This window comes from Cynocephalus volans, chromosome 7 (assembly GCF_027409185.1).
Source record: "Cynocephalus volans isolate mCynVol1 chromosome 7, mCynVol1.pri, whole genome shotgun sequence".
NCBI classification, from domain to species: domain Eukaryota; kingdom Metazoa; phylum Chordata; class Mammalia; order Dermoptera; family Cynocephalidae; genus Cynocephalus; species Cynocephalus volans.
Genome location: NC_084466.1, coordinates 118,401,618 through 118,426,324, shown reverse-complemented (window position 1 = coordinate 118,426,324; position 24,707 = coordinate 118,401,618).

Sequence of the window (24,707 nt, the reverse complement as noted above, 5' to 3'; positions counted from 1 at the left end):
ATTATTTGAGTATATCTTGAAATTATAAGTCGGGAATGTATTGGATTGTTCACTATCTTTTTTTGCATGTGCTTAACAACAAAAAGAAAAATCAGTATCACGATTTGAAAAGAATCCAAGAGATTTTTTAGTCCAACTCACTCATATTTTACAGGTTAGACATAGCAAACAACTTCTTAGATAACAATGATAATTTCAAGTAGACTGAATTAGTACTATTATTTAAACAACCAGTCTTGTTGTTGAATATACTAATTATCCTGCTTTGAGCATCACTTATTGCACATGGCTATTGATAGTCGATACTGTACCCCACAGACATGTACAGTCAACTATGTTACAATAAAGAAATAAAAATAAATAAACAAATGACCAGTCTTTCACCTAACTGCTCTATCAAAATTGTTGGGCTTTTTGTAGTTGTAAAAGAATGCAGGCCGAGAGAGCAGTGACAAAATGAGTTTGTTCTACAAGGAGTGAAATAATTTAGATTGGAAATAAGCTAGTTGATAAGACTACAAGATCTACTCCTTCATAAAAGCTGAGTAGGTTCTAGCTTAAACTGGCTTGCCTATCTTAAAATTTATCAGCTTTGCCTGTCAACGTATGGTCCTAATCCTAGCTTCCTTCTGTGTTATAATCTCCAACTCTAAGTTTGAGAATCTTCAGATATTAAGCTAGCAAAAAACCTCAAAGGAGAAGTAATATTTGTTCTCAAATATTTAAAGGGATGCCACATGGAAGACAATTTTAAATCAATTCACTTTTACTGTGTCACAAATAAATCATTCAATAAATGTTTCTTGAGAAACTACTGCATTTTAAGAGCAAATTGAGAGATCACCTGTAGAAAGGTTTAGATTCTAAATAGTGAAGAATTTGCAAGATTTGGATTATTGGATTCAAGTGGAATTCTTTGAAAAGTGGTAACTTCTCAGTTGATAATATTTCAACAAAGGCTGTCTAACTATTTATCATAATTCACACAAAACACTCAGCATAGTTTCTGATTTACAGTAAAGCCAGACTAAAACTCTCATCTGACCCTTTGGTCTAATATTTTTGCCACTTTTTAATGTAGAATTAGATTTAATGGTGTCTCTTAAAAGTGAGTTTTTAAGTAAACCTTGAGTTTATAATGATATTTTAGGAAAGAACAAACTAGTAATTAAGACTAACCAGCAGTGTTTTAACATCCAAACATTTAACATTGATCAGGCATTTCAGGAACCCACAACTGTACACATTCTATTGCCACCATTAAGTAATTAGTCATTGTAAAGTGAAGAAACTTAACCTATGGTCTGAACTTTGGGATATACCAGCAACCCCATCATATACACAGGCTTAAAGATGTTCAGGGGCAGAACAAGTTCCTCAAAGTGCCTGATGCTAAGTTCTAGCATAATAACAAAAACTAATATTTACAGAGGGCACACTATGTGCTGGACAATGTGCTCAATATGTTATAAGTGCAAGTGAGTTATCTTAGCTAAGACAGTTTCCTTTTCTATAACAAATGTCCAGTAATAGTGCATGTCTCAGTGTTATGAGAATTTATTATGATAATGAAAGTAAAGTTCTTAACTTGTCAGGCATCTAGTAAACATTGAATAAATATAACTATTACTATCATTTAATTCTCCTAACAATGCTATGATATAGATAGCATTATATTCCCCATTTCCATTTATTTATTTATTTATTTATTAATAGCATATGGAAACAATCAACAGAGCAGAAAGACAACCTACGAGTTGGAAGAAAATATTTGCACACTATACATCTGACAAGGGATTAATATCCAGAATATACAAAGAACTGAAACAACTATACAGGAAAAAACCAAATAATCCAATTTAAAAATGGGAAAAGGATTTGAATAGATACTTTTCAAAGGAAGACATACAAATGGCCAACAGGTACATGAAAAAATGCTCAGCATCACTAGTCATCAGAGAAATGCAAATCAAAACCACATTGAGATATCATCTCACCCCAATTAGACTGGCCATTATTAAAAAGACCGAGAATAACACATGCTGGTGAGGATGTGGGGAAAGGGGAAGTCTTCTATATTCCCCATCTCACAGATGTGCAAGGCAAGGCTAAGAGAGAACTTGCTCAGCAAGTACGTAGAAAGCAGCTCAGCCCAAATTTGAAACTAGGTAGTCTGTTCCAAAGATTTTGCTTTTCTCCACTATTTGCTTCTTTAGGATGACCCTAGGCCAGCTCCTATACAGAGCTACTTGGAAAATCCCCAGAGAGATTTATATAATTTGGTCCAAACTTCTGTTCTGGGGGGTTTATGATGCAAAGAGATGTATTAGTAGCCTATGAAATTGAACAGTCATATTAATAATTGTTAATTCAACAGCAATTTATTTGGGTGAAATTAAATTATTTGACATAGCATGTCAATACAGTCAATTCATATAACTCTAGAGGATTGACCTATTGCTTCTCAAAAGGGAGAATAAAAGAGACTAGACTTTCACATTAGGCACTTATTACAATAATAAGCAAATTTGTAACTCAGTAAATAAGAATTTCATGTACATACAAAAAATAAAAAATAAATAAATAAAATCTAATAATTCAAATAAGGGATTTGCTCAGCAGAAGTTATACTTACAGTTTCCACAGAAACAGTTTAGATTATGTTTCTCTGGATGTTCAGTATTTTGGTTTGTGTTGCAGTTAGCTCTTATATACAAAACCTTTAACAATGGCCAGACTTATTCATATTACCATAAAGTCTTATTATCTGGATATCATCTAATGTTAAATGAACAAACCTAAAAATCAAATATTGCATTCACTTTCTCCTAGTACTGAGTTCTCACCTTTAACTTTTAACAAACATAAATATTGGCCAAAGGAGTTATGATGATTAAAAATGATTAGAAAACATTAAAAATGATTCTTGATAGGTTAAACATATAAAAGCTATTGAGCCAAAAATATAATGCAAATGATTATATAGTTTGGTTCAGATAAAGAAACATAAGATGACAAAGTCCACCTCTCATTCTTTAAAAATGCAGCACCTAAGTTATTCTGATTAGATAAGTGAATGTGATCAGCAAAGATTAATGTTTTATTATGACCTTTGGCCAGAGTCTCTAACTCTGTAGATAATGGTCCAGCTAATATACAAAAACCAGCGCCTGACCTTTAAGAACATATGGGTAGTGTTCTTTTGTTTATATAAAATCTATTGGTTAGAGTTTGAATAATGTGAATGCATTTATAAATGAATCATGCAATTAAAAAATTTATACTTAAATATATTGTTCATCCTTTACCACCACCATATGTATCTGTAGCTCATGATGAAAGAAAACTATAATTATATTTTGACTTATTAAAATTGTTTACAATTTATTTTTAGAATAAAATAAATTTTTATTCGCTTAGTACTTAAATACCTAGCAGAAATAGCAAAGAAATAATTATTGTTAAAAAGTACAAACTAGCAACCTATAAATTGAAGTCTTTCCACGAAGCCCTAGAATACAACTAACTAGAGTTGTGTTGTTTGAATAAACTAGGAAAAAGTCAGGATATAATAAATACCATGTGTATTTATATATTTTTGTATGCTAATATCCCACCTTCACTCACCTTTGGTTTACTGTCATTGACAGTAGCAAAGCTTTGAAAGGAAAAGATGGTGGTGCAGTCTCATAAAGATCAACATGTAAGCAAAGGTTTTGCTACCCTACTACAATTTGAATCAACTTCACTACAGGTAGGAGGCAAATTAACCGGTTTGTTCATGCCATTGTTGGCATAGATTTAAGAAAGAGAATGCAGGATATGTTCCTTTGGCTTTATACTGTAATTGAAAAAGATTTGGAGTCAGAGTCTTTGGAAAAATAAAAACTCTAATAGTCTCTGAAGCAGAGTGTTTTGTGTTGGCCTTACTTAAGAAACATATCAAGATCCACAGGAGTGCCCCAGCCTGTCCACAGGAAGATGCTGCCCTTTATGTAATGTGACAATTCACTCTTTTTTTCTGACAGGGAGAAGAATAGCATATGTCTAAAAGTATGGGCTTTGGGGTCAAACTGAGTAAGCTCAAATTTTACACTGCCTCTATGAATATATATCAATTTCAGTTTCTCCTTTCCTTCATTTGTAAAATTAGGTTAGCAACGCCTACCTTTCAGATGGTTGCCGTTAAAAATTAAATGAGATAGTTTATACAATGTACTTCACATCAGGCATGGCATAGATACTTAGTAAATGGCACTTTTTATAATGAATAAGTCGACTAACTTCTCAAGACCTCTTTCATCCATTGATCAAATATATATTGAGTGCCTATTACATGCTCAATACTGTCTCAGGAGCTAGGAATACAGTCTTTGAAAAGGCAAACCAGATTTCTGCCCTGTAGAAGCTTACATTTTCAGGTTCAGAGAGACAAACAAAGAAAGCAATGGATAAATATCTTAGACTGTGAAGAAACAAAGAGTGATATAAAAAAGAATAAGCAGAGAGCATCACTTAGGACGAGGTAGCAGGAATTGAAACCTGAATGACAGGAAGGAACCAGCCTTGTGAAGAGCCAGTGAAAAAGCATCCAGGCAGTGGTAAGAGCAAGTTCAAATACCATGAAGTGGGAATTGACTTGTCGTGTTCAACGAACAGAAAAGAGGCCAGTATGTGGCTGAAGCATGGAGAGCAAGAGTGAGGGTGATGTAGGTGATGTTGGGAAAAGCAGACAGGATCGGTTCATGTGGCTCATTCAGCCCATGATAAGGAGCTTTGATCTCATCATAAGGGGAATAGAATACATTGAAGGGGTGGAAGCAGGAGAGTGACATGTTACATGTTTTTAAAAAGCAACCTAGAGGCTATGTAAAAAGTGGAGCAAGAGGGGAAAGAGTGAGACCAGGAATACCAGTTAGGAGCTTTTGTAATGCTCCACTTGAAAGATGATAAAGCCTTTGACCAAAATGATAATAGAGAAGATAAGAAGAGCTGATTCAAGATATATTCTGGACGTTAGTCTGATAGAATTTGCTAATATTAGATTCAGGAGAGGTCAGGGTGGGAAAACGAAACAAGGATGACTTGTAGGGTTTTGCATTGGCTGATTGGGTAGATGATGATGTCAATTACGTAGAGAAACCAAAAGAAGGAACAAATGGGGGTGGAAGATAGGAAGTCAAAAAATCCATTTGGGATATAATTGACCCATTGTTGAAAATATAAAAAAGGCAGTGTTTTACATGATTATAGAATTTAAGAAAAACACTTGTGTTGGGGACATAAATGTGGATATGGTTAGCATGCAGATGATATATAAATCTTGGAATTGAATGAGATTACCTAGGGAAGTAGCTCTTAATTTTGGCTACATATTAGAATCCCTTGGGAAACTAAATACAGGTGGCTGGATTCCAGCCCTGAACAACTGAATCAGAACCCCTAGGGTGATAACTGGACACAGATGGTTAAAAAAAAATAAAAAAAATAAAAAAAATAAAAACCCTTCATGTTAATTCTAATGCAATCATGAGAGCTAAGAACCACCGTCCTAGGACGACATTGTAGCTACAGAAAAGAAAGTGGTCCAAAATTGAGCTTCCAGGTACTGCAATGCTTAGAGACCTAAGATCTGCAGCAAAGGGAACTGATAAAAAGCAGCCAGAGAGACTGGAAACACACATGTGGTGCCCTCACGAGAGGAGAGTGTTTCAAAAAGCGTAGCTAAGTGGTTTCAATGTTACTAAGAGGTCAAGAATTATAAGGATAAATAGTTTTAAAATTTATTTTTTTATCGAAGCATAATATACACACAGTAAAATGTACACATCTTAAGTACACACTTTGATTACTCTGTGTACATGTACACACTGGAGTAACCACCATCGAGGTTAAGATATGGAACATTTCCAACACCCCACAAGGATCTCTTGTTCTCTTTCCCTGTTCATATCTCCTTCACCTCTAGGAGGAGACCAGTTTTCTCACTTATAGTCATGGATTATTTTTGCCCATTTTTGAAATGCTCATAAATGGAATCATACAATATGTGTTCTTTTGAGCCTGGTTTCTTTTGCTCAACTTTATTTCTGTGAGCTTCAATCATGTTGTTTCATATATCAATAGTTTGTTCCTTTTATAGCTCCACAGTTTTCAATTGTACAAGTTTATTGAATACAACTCATCCAGTCTCTTGCTGATAGATATTTGGCTTGCTTTCAGCCTATTTGCACTTATGAATAAAGCTGCTATAACCATTCTATACATGTCTTTCGATGGACGTATGTTTACATTTTTGCCGGGTATACTCCTTGGGATGGAATTGCTGGGTCATTAGAATAGGTACACATGTAACTTTAGTAGGTCCTGCCACACAGTTTTCCCCTTCCAGCAATATATGACAATTCCAATTGTTTTATATACTCACTAATATTTAGTCATTCTTTTTATTTTTAGCCATTCTGGTAGATGTGAAGTAATATTTCATTGTGGCTTTAATTTGCCTTTCCTGATAAATCAATAGAGACATTTTCATATACTTATTGGACATTTATTTAGATATCCTCTTTGTGAAGTTCCTGTTCAAAGCTTTTGGCCAATGTTATTGACTTGTTTTTCTTTTTATTATTGATTTGCAGGGATTCTTCTTAATGATCAATCATTTGTTAGATGCATGTGTAGTGAATATTTTCTCCTAGTTTCTTGGTGGTTTGCTTTTACAGTCTCTTAATGGAATCTTTTGATTTAAGAACATTAATTTTAATGAAGTCTAATTTTCAATTCTTTTCTGGTGCTTATTATGTAATATTTAAGAAATCTTTGCTAAGTGGCGGATTAACATGTACAAAGCTTTGCTATCCACCTTAAGTGAATCAATGCATAGTATAGATGTATTGAAATACACTGAACCACACAAATATGTACAAATAAATGTAAAAAAAAAAAAAAGAAATTCTTTGCTCACATCAAGGTCATGAAGTTACGTTTTCCTCTATAAACTTTATTGTTTTACCTTTTATATTTAGGGCTACGGTCCGTCTCAATTTATTTTTTAGGTCTGGAAAGAGGAATGGTCAAGGTTAATTTTTTCATACAGATGTAGGAGGGTACTTCAAAAAGTTTGTGGAAAAATAGAATTGAAAGATAATACAAATCTTTCCATGACCTTTTTGAAGTATCCTCATATAATTGCTCCATCGACCTTTCCCCATTGAACTGCGGTGTTGCTTTTATCATAATCCAGGTGTGGACCTGTTTCTGGACTCTCTATTTTATTTATTATATTATTCACGTTCTAAAAAGTCGCCATATTCTTCCCACACATTTTGAGGTATTTTGTTGTTGTTGTAACAAGCCAGGAAAGGTGAGGGATGTCTGTGATTCCTGGTTCCTTTGTAATTTCAAATATTATTTGCTGGATCAAAAAGTCCAGGAACTACCATCCTACTTTGACATATAAATGGAATGCAATAGAAAGAGAAAGAATTTGCTCCTGAAACACCTGTTTCTCACAAACATTTCATCTCATCTCATTAGTATTATTCTTGACCTCCTCCCATGTTCATTGCCAGCCTTCATATTTTTAATTCTGATCTTTGTAGTTCAAAAGGGCTTTGACTTAGCAAATGAAGATTCAGCATACACTTCGTAGCTCAGTTTTAAATCTGGCAAGTCAAGTTACCTTTTGCTAAAGGCCACAGATCTGCTTTGAACTAGAAAATGTACAGATGGTCCCCAACTTAACAAAGGTTCAACTTAGAATTTTCAACTTTACAACTGTGCAAAAGCAATATGCATTCAGTAGAATCCATACTTCAAGTACCCATGCAACATTCTGTTTTTCACTTTCAGTACAGAGTTTTTTTGACAACTCTAAAATATTTGAATTACATGTCCATCATATGCGTCATTTTAGTCAGCGGAATAAATAAAGCAAATCAAATGAAATTACATTGCTTGATACTTAAGTTAAATACTCGTAGGAAGAAATAGACTTTATCTTTTTTTTAATTATTATTATTCTTTTAGCATTCTGTACACAGACACAGTAAAAGAAAATGACTGAAACTTAAATGTGAAAGAATGCTTTACAGCTAAAACCACAATTTTATACATTTGTACATGTCAGTGAAAAATCACCAACTAGTATGAAAACAGGACAAATTATATCATAAAAGAGCAAAAAGAAAGAAATCATAAAAAATAGATCCAACCATGAAAAGTATTGCTTTTTCATCCAACCATGAAAAGTATTGCTTTCTTGGTGTCCTCACATCCTTCTCTTGTTGTTTCCTTGGATAATGCTTCCCGATACTTATTCTTCAGTAGTCCATTTACACAGTCTTCTGACTGCTCTAGGGCTGTATTCATATAGCCATCCAGGCAAGCCAGCACCCCTCCATAATCCACTCCAGAGTTTAATTTTACCACACCTGGCCAACCGATGATTTAAGAAGTCACCAGGGGTTTGCTTTCGCAGACACATTTTAACAATCTTGGGAGGCAGGAAACTTGAGTTCTAATTCCAGCTCTGAAATTTAATTAGCTGTGTGACTTGGATAATGTCATTTACCCTCTCATGGCCCCAGGTTCTTCATCTCGGGGATCCAGAACCCTAGCTCCAGGCTCTCCATAAACTGGTCCTCTGGCACAAGCCCAGCAAAAACCAACACCGCTTTCAGTATAGTATTTAGTGAATTACATGAGACATTCAACATTTTATCATAAAAATAGGCTTTGTGTTAGATGATTTTGCCCACCTGTAGGCTAATGTAAGTGTTCTGAGCACATTTAAGGTAAGCTAGGCTACACTAGCTATGATGTTTAGTAGATTAGGTGTACTAAATGCATTTTTCCATTTACGATATTTTCAATTTAGGATGGGTTCACTGGGGCATAAACGCATCGTTAAGTCGAGGAGAAACTGTATATGAGAGGAGTTGAGCAATGATCAGTGGAAAAATTCACTTCCTTCTTAAGGCTGAGCCAAGCCTATAGCTCGACATTGTACACCGCACAACTCTGTCCTGGTTTAGAATTGCTTTGGGGGGCATGCATACTTTAAAAATCTGATGAAACCTGTGGACTCTCTGCCAAGCAATGTGTGTACAGACATGCACACAAGATGTTGCTTATAATTTCTGAGGGTTGTGCAGATACCTTGAAGTCGATATGTTGAAAATAACTGTTCTGGCTAAATCACCATCTCTTAGGAGACAACCTATTTTCAATTTAACTGGTCATGTTTCCCTTTCTATTTTCTCTAATTTGACAGTGTGTAGGAATATTTCCATAAATGTTTAAGTTCAGAATATTAGAATCATTTTTTATAAACTGATCTCCCAACTCCTACTATTTTTGTCTTTAAGGCTTCTCTTTAAAAAAAAAAATCTTTCCATTCTTAATTCCCTTATCCTATGCTAGACTTTTATTACACATCACCTAGGATTTTTGCTGTCACTCTTAAATTGTATTCTAGCTGCTAATCTTCCATTATTGAATGCATCTCCAAATTGTTGCTCGATTTAAATCCTACAGTGCAAATACTATTATTTTACCTTTGGCTTGAAAACTTGCAATGGCTCCCACTGTTCCATGAATTGAGTTCAAATAGCAAAGCATGTATTCATTTCAATAAACAGGCATTCTTAGAGAATCCCCTCTGTTCCAGGGAGTCTTCCTAGAGTTCCCAACTCCAGGTGATCTCTCTTTTTCCTATGACCTCCTATTGTATTTCAGTGACTGTAGAACTCATTTTGGTCCTTAAATCTCTACTGTTTTGTATTGCTTCTTAATGACTTCAGAGCATGCCCTATTAGTTCAAGAAAATGAACTTCATTTGAACACGTTTATATCACTATAGAGCACAATGCAGTACTTTTCACTCAGCAGGTGCTTAGTATTTTAGATATTAAATTAGCTTATTTCTTATTTCTTGCATCATTTCACAAATACATGAGATGGCTCTTGATGCTTAGCAAATGAGTTTATTTGATTGTCTTCATTAAATTCCAAAGTTTCTTTATCACTTGAAGATGATTAAATTGTCATTACAACTCCTCTTAGAAATGTAGAGTGGCCCTTATTGCTCTGAACAGTTAACAGTAACGTTAAAAAGGGCAGATGCTCATAACCTGTGGTTCATGGAAACGTGTATTTACGTCTGTGCATTTCTAAAGTGAGTAGATTCATAGCTTCTATTTGATTATCAAATTTATTCTTCACCCTTAAAGAGGTTAAGAATCATGCAGACTGGGTTGTGAGTAACAATCCTTCATACAACAATTACAACATGTTCGATAAATGCACAAATGAGACTGAATGGCAATAAAAAGTGAAAAGGAGAATATTTAAGAATATTTGTGATGATGGAAAGATTTTCTATACAAGAAAAAATGTTATGCAAATGGTTATTTTACATGCATTATGAAGTCAATATCGGCAGTGAAAAAAGTAATGTAGATCATAAATGTGGTAATGATTATTTCTATAACTCTTTCAGAAAGCTAAAATATTACAGTGACACTTAAGGAATATTGTGAAAGAACATAAAAGATAAAAAACAGCATTAAGGCAAAGAAATTCCATTCTTAATAAAATCCAGAACTTTGCATCTAGTAAGTTTTTCTTTATCGTTTCAATGGTTTGATGTCCTGAAGTGCATCATGTTCTTAGGTAAAATCCAATTAATGGCAGGAAGGCAGAGACAGAAGGTGAATGAGGGTAGAGATTTGACAGACTAAGTTGCAAGGTCAGACAGTAGGCCTTTTACCATCCACAGTATGGCTGGGATTTTCCTGATGGACACATGGGATTGTAGAGTAGCAGCCTTAATGAGTACAAAGAAAGAAAAGAGGCTTCACAAATAATCACACTTAAAGGTAACATTAGGTCTTTGTAAAAGCATGCTTTATTAGAAGAAAATGTATATTTTATTTATGTTGTTATTGTTTGTGCAAGTGAGTTGGCTTTACAACGTATAGCTTCTAGAAGAAAGACCACTTGCATATTAGCAAAATGTAAAAGGTCTGTACCAGAGCATTCCAACTATATACCTGGCAAGCTATTTGGTGCCCTTCTACACACATACTGAGATTAGGGGAGAAACAATATTTTATGCCTAATCTTTAAGGCAACAGTAAAATAGATTATTGAAAATCAAACCGGATCTACTTTGTTGACTTTTCTAAAGAGGCAAAGATATGTGTGTTTTAGAATTTTTAGACGAAGAGCAGTCTGAGTTGCTGGCTATTCTCCTGGTCTAGCCAATTAGTCCTGAATTGATCCCTTAGGTCTAGGGAAAAGGGTGTTGGTCCCACCCTTAGAGTCAACAAGTTCCAGCCCTAATCCTGCTGAGGTCTGCTCCCCACCCCACCCCCACCACCACTTGGGTAAGAAAAGTTTTGAAGGAGTCCCTGAAATAAAGGAGGCAAGTGGAGAGTTGAGGAAGAAAGCTGAGGAGGCTTTGGCTAAGAAACAGAGAGGTGTTGGGATAGAATTATGGAAAACGATTTTGGAGAGAGACAACTCTTGGATGTTCTGACTAAGAATTTATAGGCATAATCTGTTGCCTCAGTCAATACCCAAGTATATGATAGAAACATGAGAACATAATTGTCTGGTTATATCATGTGGTGACTAGAGTAGGTCAAACAGATTCAAGAATGTTAAGATTCCACTAGCTTTAGATAACCCTTTGTACATTATGTGTGTTTTTCCTTGCATTATTGTGCAATTGTAAATTGCTTTATTATTCTGTATAATCTTTAGAACCAACCTGTAAGGTAGCCAGTAGGTATCTTCAGTTTACAAGCAAGAAACAAACTCAAGTAGGTTCACTTGGCTAAGGGTGTGCAGTTAGTGACTGGAGGAGCTGGGAGCAGGGCTTTTGATCATGGACCTAGTTCATCTTCTGGTCTACCCTGGAGTTCTCTGGAGAAGTCTTTGAAAGTCACCATTTTAATTTGCTAGGGGTTCCATAACAAGGTACCACAGACTGGGCAGTTTAAACAGCAGAAATTTATTTTCTCACAGTTCTGGAGGCTAGAAGTTTAACATCGAGGTGATAGCAGGGTTGTATTTCTCTGAGAGGCTTGTCTCCTTCACTTGTAGATGGCTATTTTCTTCCCCTATCTTTACATCATCTTCTCTCTGTACCTGTCTGTGTCCAAATTTCCTTTGCTGACAAGCATACCAGTCTTATTGGATTAGAGCTTATCCAATGACGTCATTTAACCTGATTACCTCTTTAAAGACTCTGCATCCAAAGAGAGCAACATTTTGAACTGGGGATGGGGGGGGGGGAAGAAGACATAACAACTACAGTTCCTTGAAGTTGATACGACAAGCAAACAGAAAGGACATTGTTGGGTGGGAGGGGGGAGAGGGAGGAGGGAGAGGGGTTTCGGTAAAGGGCCACAATAATCAACTTCTTGGAAATCGTGGGCTGTCAAATGAACTATTTATACCCACTAGGCTTATAGCATCATGAAATTGCCCCAATTCCTAGTTTTCTAAGATAATTGTGTCAAAAATTTCTTAACAAAGATGACTTTAATAAAACAGAGTTCCTGAGCCCCTTTCTATTTCTGCTTACAATCAGGACTAAATATTGTTCTAATTAAAGCCATAAAATATTCATTTTTGCTTTGAATAGTATTTGTTCACATCAGATCAATGTGTGTAACAATAGGGAAGACCAGTTATATCAAATGCATTTGCAAAATTAATCATGCTGTAGTTATAGAATGCTATTTAAACAAATGCAAATAGAACAAAATGTATCTTACTTAAACATATCTTATTGAAGAAAATAAAATCAGTAGTCAGGTAAAGCTAAATTGATTATTTAATCAAATTATATCACCCATTAGTCAAACTCTACTAAACTGTATAATAACCTGACTTGGTATCTTGGAAAAAACAATATTTCTATCAAGACATTATACCTGCAAAGTTTTCAAGTCAGTCGTTAACTTTGGGTTTAGTTGATTTTGCTAAAAGGTAAAGTTAAAAAAAAATTTATTTACAAGTATGTTTAGGGTCTAGATATAGGTGTGAATAAACCAGAGTTTAGTTTAACTAAACTTTCTTTGTTTAACTAAGTTCCTTTCAGTCTTTGAGCCTTTGAGACAGATGTGCCTACATGCCATTATTATTATTACCTAGTCAACCTTACATGTTCTTCACAACTACAAGGAATTTAGAAGTAAAGAAAGCTTTTGTATTCACAGATATAAAAGTTCAAAATTCGAGCTCTTTGGGGACTTTTTCCTTTAAACTAAACCATGTTCTTCCTAAAGAATGACATTATTTTAATTTGTCTCAGCAGTATACAAAGCCACTTGCAAAAGTAAGGAAAGACTAATAGCATATGTCTCTTTAAAGGCTGCAGAACTATGATCCATAGTTGATACTATTTGGGGCTCTGATCAGTGCTGAAATTAGGATAAGTTACCTTCCTTTATCCATCTCCTCATTCCCCATTCTCATAACTCTTTAAGTAGTACTACATTTTGGGGCTGGCCCTTGGCTCACTCGGGAGAGTGCGGTGCTGATAACACCAAAACCACAGGTTCGGATCTTATGTAGGGATGGCTGGTTCACTCACTGGCTGAGCACGTGCTGACAACACCAAGCCAAGGGTCATGATCCCCTTACCGGTCATCTTTACATAGGATTTAAAAAAAAAAAAAAAGGAGTACTACTTTTGGATTAAAAACCTCCACCTGGTGAAAATGATTGATTTAATCAGATTCACCATGATTAAAATCAGCCTCAAAATTTCAGGTTTTCATTGGGAGAGAGCTAAAATGAAGAAAGAATGAAGAAAACAAACAGGAGGTGTTTCCCAGCCTGGGTCAACCTGCCTCCCTGACCCTCATCACCTCCACTATTTTCCTTTCTGTAATTCCTCTCCTCCCCAATATATCCCTTTCTGTATCTTTTACTGAGTAAACTATTCTCAGTGTAGCTTTTTTAATTTTTATTTTTATTTAAACATATTGATTGTACATATTTATGTGGTACACGGTTATATTTCAATATATGTACATGTGTGCTGATCTATTCGGTGTAATTAGGCTCTATGTCATTGCAAAACTTAATCATTTATTTGTGATGTGCACATTTGATCTCTCTTCTAGTCATTTGGATACATATAGTAAATCAATATTGATTATAGATTTCTGAGTCAACTGTACAGTAATAGGGCTTATTTTTCCTATCTTACTGTACTTTTGTGCCCACTAATCAGCTTCTCGCTATCCCACCTCCCCACTCCCTATCCCACCTCTAGTAACCATAGTTCTTCTCTCTCCTTTTGACAGTTCAGCTTTTTCTTCTTATTACTCATCTGTTGTTTGTTCATTTTGTTTTGTTCTCTCTTTTTTTTTTTTTTAGCTCCCACATATGGAGTAAGAACATGTGGTATTTCTCTTTCTGTGCTGGGTTTATTTCACTTAACATAATTTTCTCCAGGCTCATCCATCTTGCTGCAAATTGGAGAATTTCATTCTTTTTTATGGCTGAGTAGTATTCCATTATGTATATGTACCACATTTCTTTATCCAATCATCTGTCAATGGACATTTAGGTTGGTTTCATATTGTATTAGTCCATTTCTGTTGCTTATAACAAAATACTTGGAACTGGGCAATTTATAAAGAAAATGAAATGTATTGCTTACAGTTTTGGAGGCTAGGAAGCCCAAAGTCCAGTGAACACACCTCGTGAGAGCCTTGTCCTGGTGGTGACTACAGTGACTCAGGGTATCACCTGGTGAATATGGCAGAGCAGAGAGAGAGAAACTCTTATGTGTCCTCCTTTTAAAGTCTTCATAACCACACCTACAACCAACATTGCACCATCAAATAGATTAATCCACTCACTATGGCATGGTCTTCACAATCTGATCACCTCTTCAAGGCCCCATCTTTCAAATTATCATAGTAGGATTTCCCACCCTCAACAGTTACAGAGGGGATTAAGCATTAATGACTTTGGAAGGGGGCATTTAATCCACTGAACATATCTTGGCTATTGTGAAGACAGCTGTGATGAACATGGGGTGCAGGTATCCCTTCAATATGATGCTTTGCATTTCTTATGTAGCTGGTAGTGGGATTGCTGGGTTGTATGGTAGTACTATCTGTAATTGTTTGAGAAACATCCACACTGCTTTCTATAACGGCTGCACTAATTTACAATCTCACCAACAATGAGTAAGGGTTCCCCTTTCCCCATATTCTCACCAGCGTTTGTTATTCTCTGTCCTATGATAATAGCCAGTGTAACTGGGGTGAAATGGTATCTCAATGTGGTTTTGACTTGCGTTTCCCTGGTGATTAGTGGTGTTGAACATTTTTCATATACCTGTTGGCCGTTTGTATGTATTCTTTTGAGAAATGTTTATTGAGCTTCCTTTCTCACTTTTTAATTGAGTTATTATTATTATTTGTTATGCTTTTTTACTATTAATTTGTTTGAGTTCCTTGTATATTCTGAAAATTAGCCCCTTGTTGGATGCATAGTTTGCAAATATTTTCTACCATTCTGTAGGTTAATTGTTTCCTGGGCTGTGCAGAACCTTTTAGTTCAATAAAATCCCATTTATTTATTTTTGCTTTTGTTGCTTGTGCTTTTGGGGTCTTATTCATAAAATCTTTACCTAGTCCTATGTCCTAAAGCATTTCCCCTGTGTTTTCTTCTAGAAGTTTTATAGTTTCAGGTCTTACATTTAAGTCTTTAATCCAGTTTGAGTTGATTTTTGTATACTGTGAGAGATAGGGGTCTAGTTTTGCTCTTCTACACATGGATATCCAGTTTTCCATGCACCATTTATTGAAGGAGCTACCCTTTCCTCAATGTATGTTTTTAGCACCTTTATCAAAGATCAATTGGCTGTAAGTACATGGGTTTATTTCTGGGCTTTCTATTCTGCTCCTTTGGTCCAAGTGTCTGTTTTTATGTTATACTGTTTTGGTTATTCTAGATTTGTAGATAATTTGAAGCCAGGTAGTATCTTGTCTCCTAATTTACTCTTTTTTTTTCTCAGGGATTGCTTTGACTATTTGAGTTCTTTTGTTGTTCATTATTAATGTTAGGATTGCTTTTCCTATCTCTGTGAAGAATATCATTGATTTGATAGGGATTACTTTGAATCTGTAGATCACTTTGGATAATATGAACATTTTCACATTAATTCAACCAATCCATGAGAATGGAATGTCTTTCCATTTTTTGATGTCCTCTTTGATTTCTTTCATCAGTGTTTCATAGTTTTCATTGTAGAGATCTTTCACTTCCTTGGTTGGATTTTTTACCAGGTTTTTTTTTTTTTTTGGAGGGGGGCATCTATTCTAAATGGGACTGCTTTTTTGATTTCTTTTTCTGCTAGTAGTTGTTGGTGTATAGAAACACTACTGACTTCTGTATATTGATTTTATATCCTGAAACTTTACTGAATTTGTTTTTTAGCTCTAAGAGTTTTTCGTGGAGTCTTTAGGTTTTTCTATATATGAGATTATGTCATCGCAGACAGGGACAGTTTGATTTCCTCTTTTCCAGATTGGGTGCCTTGTATTCCTTTCTCTTGCCTAATTGTTCTGACTAGAACTCCCAGTACTATGTTAAGTAGGAATAGTGAGAGTGGGCATCCTTGTCTTGTTCCTGTTCTTAGAGCAAAAGCTTTCAACTTTTCCCCATTCAGGATAATGTTAGCTGTGGTTTTGTCATATATGGCTTTTATTGTGTTGAGATACTTTTCTTCCCTACCTAATTTGTTGAGAGTTTTTATCATAAAGTGATGCTGAATTTTATGAAAAGCTTTTTCTGCATCTACTGAGATAATCATAGGGTTCTATTTTTCATTTTGTTGATGTGGTGTATCATATTTATTGTTTTGTGCATATTGAACCATCCTTGTCTCTTTGGAATGAATCCCACTTGATCATAATATACAATCCTTTTTGATGTACTATTGAATTCTCTTTGCTAGTATATTGTTTAGAATTTTTGCATCTAAGTTTGTCAAGGATATTAACCTGTAGTTTTCTTTTTCTGTTGTGTCTTTGTCTAGCTTTGGTATCAGGGTGATGCTGGCCATGTAGAATGAGTTTGGGAGAATACCCTCTGCTTGGATTATTTGGAATAGTTTGAGAAGGATTGGTGTTAAATCTTCTTTAAAAGTTTTGTGGAATTGAGCAATGAAGCCATCCAGTCCTGGGCTTTTCTTTTTTGGGAGACTGTCAATTACTGATTCCAACTTGTTACCAAATATTGGTCTATTCAGGTTTTCTATTTCTTCTTGGTTCAGTTTTGGTGGGATATATGTGTTCAGAAACTTATCCATTTCTTCTAAATTTTACTGTTCAGTGGATTTTTTTGTAATAATAAGATATGTCTTCTTTCTCTTTCTCATCTGTGTATCTACTCTGCTAGTGGTTTTTGTTCTTTCTCATGTATTCATGCTTATAGTTATCACTCCATTTATTCTAAGTATAGGACTCCCTTGAGGATTTCTTGTAGAGCTAGTCTCGTGCTGGTGAATTCCCTCTGTTTTTGTTTGTCTTGGAAAAATACTATTTCTCCTTCATCTCTGGAGGATAGCTTTGCTGGGCAAAGTACTCTCAGCTGGCAGTTTTTATCTTTATCACTTTAAATATATCACCCCACTCTCTCCTGGCCTTTAAGGTTTCTGTTGGGAAGTCTGCTGTTACTCTGATGGGGTTCCCATATAGGTGTCCTGAAGCTTTTCTCTTGCTGTTTTTAATTCTTTGTCTTTGACTTTTGACAATTTGACTATAACATGTCTTGGGGAAGACCTTTTTGAGTTATCTCTCTTTGGGGATCCTTGAGCTTCTTGGATCTGGGAGACCTTATCTCTCCCAATACTTGTGAAGTTTTCAGAAATTATTTTATTAAATAGGCTTTCAATGTCTATTGCTTTCTCTTCCCCTTTCAGTACACCCATAATATGGATGTTTTTATGCTTAAGGTTGTCTGATAGATCGTGTAGGCTTTCTTTCTTTTTTAAAAAAAATTATTTTTTTCTTTTTATTGGTCAAACAGGGTTAGTTCGAAACACCTGTCTTCTAGCTTAAAAACTGTTTTGCATGTTCTAGCCTGTTGCTTAAGCTCTCAGTTGTATTTTTCTTTTGCTGAATGAATCCTTCAGTTCCAGGATTTCTGCTTGATAATTTTTTATGATTTCTATCTCTTTGTTGAATTTCTCATACATGCCCTGGAATAATAATAATAATAATAATAATTATTATTATTATTATTATTATTATTATTATTTGCACTTCATTGTGATTTCTATTTTTTCTTGCATCATGCTGAGTTTTCTTAAGATTGACTTTTGGGATTCTTCTTTAGGCATTTCACTGGTTTCCTGTTGTTTGGGGTATTGTATGGGAGAATAATTGTATTCTTTGGGGGATGTCATGTTTCCCTGTTTTTTCGTGCTTCTCATGTCACTGTGTTGATGTCTGGGCATCTGGTGGGGTAGTCATTTCTTTTAATTTTTTGAGTAGTTTTTGAAGGGAGAGACTCTTACCTGTAGAAGTGTTTTGTATTGATAGTTGGATTAGGCATTGTTGGTTTGGTTCTGGGTGAGCATTGTAGTACATGCTGGCTCACTCCCTGCACACTCTTCACTGAGGTGGGTGGGCCCACAGTGGGAAACCCAGCCACAGATGTCCCCTCCCCGCAACCTACCTTGTCCCAGCAATGTAAGGTTTCTTTAGTCTTCATGCTGGTCCTTGTAGGGTGCTTCCCCTATCTTTCTATGTTGCTGTCTTAGGTTTCCAAATCTCGGAGGATTTTCCTCACTGTTTTTCAGGATTCCATCATTTTCTCCTAGACACTCTGCTCTATAGGTGACTATCTAGTTGTTGCTTTGGACTTTCTTTGAATTAGAGGCAATGGCTAGCCACCTTTATTCAGCCATCTTGCCAGAAAAAAAAATCAGTGTAGCTTTAATACTGGGATTAAAATAACAAGCAGTTAAAAGGCTGATCTACAGTAATCAGCAGGTATGTTTGATGGTTTTTCCCAGGATGTGTGATAGAATGTATATTTCTAGCAATCAGGAAATTAATATTTTACTCTTATTCAAAACAGAAATTTACTGCCCATTCTTAAGGAGAAGAACAACAAAGGAAAATAGAGCTATAGAAAGATAGAGAATCAGGCTCAGGATTCAAAAACCTAGATGCAATTCTTGGGTAAATACTTTAATAGTGCCAAGTATTTTTTAGTGTATTGAAGAAAATTAAATAAACAGAATTGGTATTTGAATAAACTTTGAACATTATGTTAGCAGAAACTGAGAATAATTAGCTAAAAGCACTAACAGCCATGAAATATATATTATCATCCCAGTACAGAGTAGCATGGACAAGAATAAAATGACACCTCATAAAGTTTAGAAAGAGAGTAATTCTGATTGAACCCAGATAAAAATACTATTTTTGATAATTGAGATTAAAGAATCTCATAGATAGGCAGACCTGAATATTGATATCAGAATTCCAAAATATAATTGTATATAAATGTGTTTAACATGAAGTGAGCTTTACAGAATTCTTATTCCAGAGTTGTTGTTTGTGGTCATTTTAGATAATAGTTTCATGTAAAAAGTCCTGCCAGTTTTTTTTTTTTTTTTTTTTTTTAAATACTTCAGTACCTTCATCTGAGCAAATTTGTTTCTGGTACTCAGATCTTATCTTGCTATTATCTATTTTCCTAATTTGGTTTGGTGGACTCTGTCTCCAAATCCCACCTTAATATTGCTTCCTGCTTTCCATCTGCACTTTGTACTCTGGCTCCAGAAAGCCAACCAGCCTCTGATGTCAGGGGTGAGTAAAGAAAAAGTGAAGATGTTCGAGAAAGTAATGATTTTTAGCCCAAGAACTAATGTTTTAGATAAATTAGAATATAGAACATATACTTAATCAAAGCTCAGAAGATATTCGTTTCTTTCTCTTGAAAAACTGAGGATATCTCATTTGGACTTTTCCTCAAAATCACTTATCTTGGAAGTATTCTACAGAGGGCTCAAGGGTGCAAGAGGTCCTTCATTATCTACCATTTGGTCTCTTTGCCTCCTGAATTTCCCATGTGTAACCTGTTTTCAACAGTGATTCATGAAGCTGTTTTGGCAATTGCTGCAGTCAATGCAAACTTTTCTAATCAAATAAGATAAAGTTTAGTGTAAGATAAATGGCAGTTAATTTGTGGTTTGAAGTTGTGCTCCAGGAAAATGTGCCTATTAGAAATTCAGTTGAGGACTCACGTTTCTAATTCACTCAAACTTTTTGTTTTCATTACTCTATACACTCTCAAAATTATTAGGATCCTCAAAAGTTTTGTTTATGTGGTTTATGTCTATATACATACACTGAAAAAAATTAGTAAGACAAGTGGCAATGCTTTATAGTTTTGCAAATCTCTAATGTCTGGCTTAACAGAAAACAATTGGATTTTTATATGTGTGCATGCATTCAACCTATTGCAATATCATATGTCATGTAGGATCATGGGAAACTCACTGAGGAGACAATGAGACTGATAAAAGACAAATAATGTCTTTGCATTATTATGAAATTTTGTAGTTCTACTTATTATAAATTTCTATTACCAGTTAAAGAATTCAATATGTACATCACAGAATTAGTCCAACTGGCCTACTATGTACATGACTGTGTCCATATACTAATGTTTGCAGGGAATCATAGAGTTGATTCATCTACAGCTACAGAGTACAATATAAAAACATAATTTCTGGTGCTGGATTGTCTGATATCGGTTTGCATCCCCACTAATCCTTTCTACAGACTCCTCTGCTTGGAAAGGGCGAGGCTTGGAATTCTCTTTTCTAGAATGCTTTTCTGCTTTTGTCTCAATCGGAGGGCTTTCATTCTCTGTGGCGGTTGGGAGCAGGTGTATAGGCAGGTGACAGAAAATTATGGTTACTTCTGGATGAACTCCTGGGAATCACTTACACAGTGTGCAGACAGCTGAGATCTGCAATTATAGCTTCCCTCTTATTCCTGAGATTCCATTTGTAGCAGCTCCCGGGCAAGTTCCTATAAATCACTCATTTCTAGGAGTGACTTCCTTGACCTTCATTGCTTAAGACATTCCATCTATTGTGTAAGCATCTAATTATACATATGAGAACTCATTCTGCCTGAAATAGAATGACTTCTTTATCCTGAAAAACTTTAATATGTACAGCTCAATTCTTATGGAAAAAGCATTCAATTAGTATGAAATTGGTAGTTTTATTTGTTTTCTTCATGCTAAAGAGTCATGATTAAGACAATAATATATAACAATTATTTTATAATAGGCATTTTCTATTTTTAGAGTACATTTTGTTATATTATAAAAAGATAAAATAGTTATTATTTTTTAAAGTTTTGGCTATTCAGAAATAAAGAATTGTGGTGCTAAGGCATAAGAGAAGGAAGCAGCTTTGTAACAAAGAGTTTTGCTGAAGTTGCTCATAGTAGTTAATAGAAGGGCCTGGAACTAGAAATCCGAGCAAGCCCCATTCTCATACTCTTTCCACAATTCCCAGATACAGAAAGCCCTTTTCTTTAGAGATTAAATAAGCAATAAATAAATAGCTACTTTGTGTGTGTGGACTGTTTTTTGCATATATAATACATATATATGTATATACTTGTACATGCATTCCATGTATATTAAATCGAGCACTCTATCATCCTATGATTATCTGAGTAAACTTCTTGCTCTTCTCAGCCTTTCTTTGACTAGTCCATTTAATTTGTTCACAAATGACTTCTAACATCTCTAACTAAATCTCTCTCCTAAACTCCATTACCAAATATCCAACTGTTAATTTGGGGTCTAATCTTGGTCTGTTGTTTATTATTTTAGAATCCTTGGCCAGTTATTTAATCACTATAAACTTCAGCTTCTTCAGCTCTAATATAAGGTTGTTAATACTTCAGGATATTAAGAATTCAGTGAGATGGTATATGTAAAACAACTAGCATACAATAAAAATTCAATTAATGGTAGCTATTATGATTATTATTAAGGTTTTCTTACTACATGAAACAGTAACATTAGCCTTCTTCTTGCTGAATTATGTAACAACTTTCAGATTGATGCTTTTATCAAGTGCTCATTTTATTCTTCTAAAACTTATTTCAGCACTATTTTTGTTTAAATAAATATATTCCTAACTGTCCTCCCATACGGCATACTCTATGCTTGAACTTCTCTACTTTTTTCTTCAGCATTACATATTTAATTACCAATTTCTCACCAGGATTTATGTGTATAGAGTTGGGGGGAACTGGTGAGTGGTGGATTGACTACATAAATCTAGTTCTTCTTTCTTTTTATTTCTGATACACATAAAAGATACCATAAATACTTCAGCTTCAGAGTAATTTGAGTTTTGTTAAAATCAATTTTATTGGGGCCTAACTTTCATACAATAAAATTCACATAATTTAAGTCAACACTTAAATGATTTTGACAACCTAAAAATCCATGTAACCACCACCTAGTAAAGTTCTAGAACATTGCCATATCTCCTTCAAGTTTCCTTGAACTCCTGCCTTACAATCATCCTCCATTCACTCCCCCAGGCAAACAGTGACTTGATTTCTACCACTATAGATTGTTTTCCTATAATTCAAAAAAATCATACAGTATGTCCTCTACTTCAGTTAGCCTGTATCTGTGAGATTCATCCGTATTGTTATGTGTCAATAGTTTGTTCCTTTTAACTGTTGAATAATATTCCATGTGTAAATATGCTACAATTTGTTTTTCTATTTACCTCTTAGTGATATTTTGATTGTTTCCTTTTTTTTTTTTTTTTTTTTTGGCTATTAAGACTACTTAGAACATTTGTGTGCATGTCTTTGTAATGATATATGCTTTTCTTTCTTTTGGGTGAATATGTAAGAGTGGAATCTCTGGGTCATTTGGTAAGTCTATGTTTAACTTTTTAAGAAACTGCCACACTGTTTTCTAAAGTAGGCATAACACTTTATATTCCTTGTCATTTGAATTTTTAAAAGTTGTGTATGTCAGAGATAAAAACCTGTTTTAATTTCTTTAAAACTTCTCCTTTCGTCCCCTTCCCCTCAATATCTGACAACTCAAGGCCAATGTCAGAAAAAAATGCAGAAAGTTTGGAAATAGTAAGTTTTGGAACTTGGGAGTGGTGGTGTGGAAAGGATAATCTTTAGCCTCAATCTTTAGTCAACTTTTAAAAATGAATCAAAATGTTCCAAGCAGCCTGATCCCTCATGTTTTTTTGCCTCTTGGACATCTCAACAGGAAGTTTTATAGTAAGTATGAGACCTAATAAACACTTCAAGTTTATGCATAAGGGATGGTACAGAATACTGAAAGGATCTAACTGATTGATGTTTTACTTTATTTTCTGTTCTTCTATTGGCACAGTACAGAAATATAGACTAATGAGTATTTCTTCCTCCTAAGAAACATGGAGGACTATTGGACAAAGTTCTCTTCTGACTGTCTCCTGACCTGGGGGTTCTTGGCCAGTTTCCCTTCAGCAGCTTCCTGCTTCCAGCTCACCCCAGGCCTTCCCCTGCCACCTTCCCAGGTCTGTTAGAATTGACAGACTTCCTGGTTTGTAGTGTGCATTATTGTAGAGGAAATGTCAAGTTCAAGAAGTGTGGGGCGGGGACAGCATGGAGACAATGGAGACAATTAAGCATCAGGTTCACATCAGGTTCAAGAGCTAACGCAGATATTCCAGCACTCCACGACTATCTTCCTGGCTTTTCTCTGTTTTGAGCCTACTTTCACCTTCTTCATTTGTACAGATTCACTAAGCAGCTCCAGCTGTTCCAGGCTCATGTTGCTAGAACTGAATGAATCACAGTCCCTGCTTGAAGCACTCATAATCAGGTGAGGGAGACAGACACACAGACAAACAGTTACAACTGATTGTATTATGTGTTTAATCATTATCATTAAGAACAAATAACAATTATTAATGGAGTGGTTTATTTTCTGTATCTCTCAAACAAGACTTTGAGTCCTTCAGAAGAAAGCAGTGCATCAACTTCTTTATTATTTTCACAAGATTTAGAAACAAGTATTAAGAGGAGAAGAGAATCATCTGGTTTGCCTCAGTTCCACATTATAGTCTAGGAAACTAAGGCTCGATGAGATTGACAGGGTTGTGAAATGTCACAAATCTTCCTGTTGATAGAGTCAGAGTCAAGTCTCAGGTCACTATTCTCTTCAGTATATCAGCATCCTCTTCCAAAAGATGCAGAACGTTTGAATATTTTGATGTATTATTTTTACAGATGGGTAATCTTTTTATTTTATGAATACTTGATTTAACTTGATTAAAAGGTTTTTTTTAAAAAAAGCAATTGCGGGCCGAACCTGTGGCTCACTCGGGAGAGTGCGGCACTGGGTGCGCAGTGGAGCTGGGAGCACTGAGGCCGCAGGTTCAGATCCTATATAGGGATGGCCGGTGCGCTCACTGGCTGAGCACGGTGCAGGCGACACCAAGCCAAGGGTTACGATCCTCTTACCGGTCACAAAAAAAAAAAAAAAAAAAAAGCAATTGCTTTTGTTCTGAATCACCGGTCTAATCCCCAAAGAGTGCAGTGTTTCAGTATTCACATTTCAATTTAGTGTTTAAATTTTGTCACTTATGTTTTTAT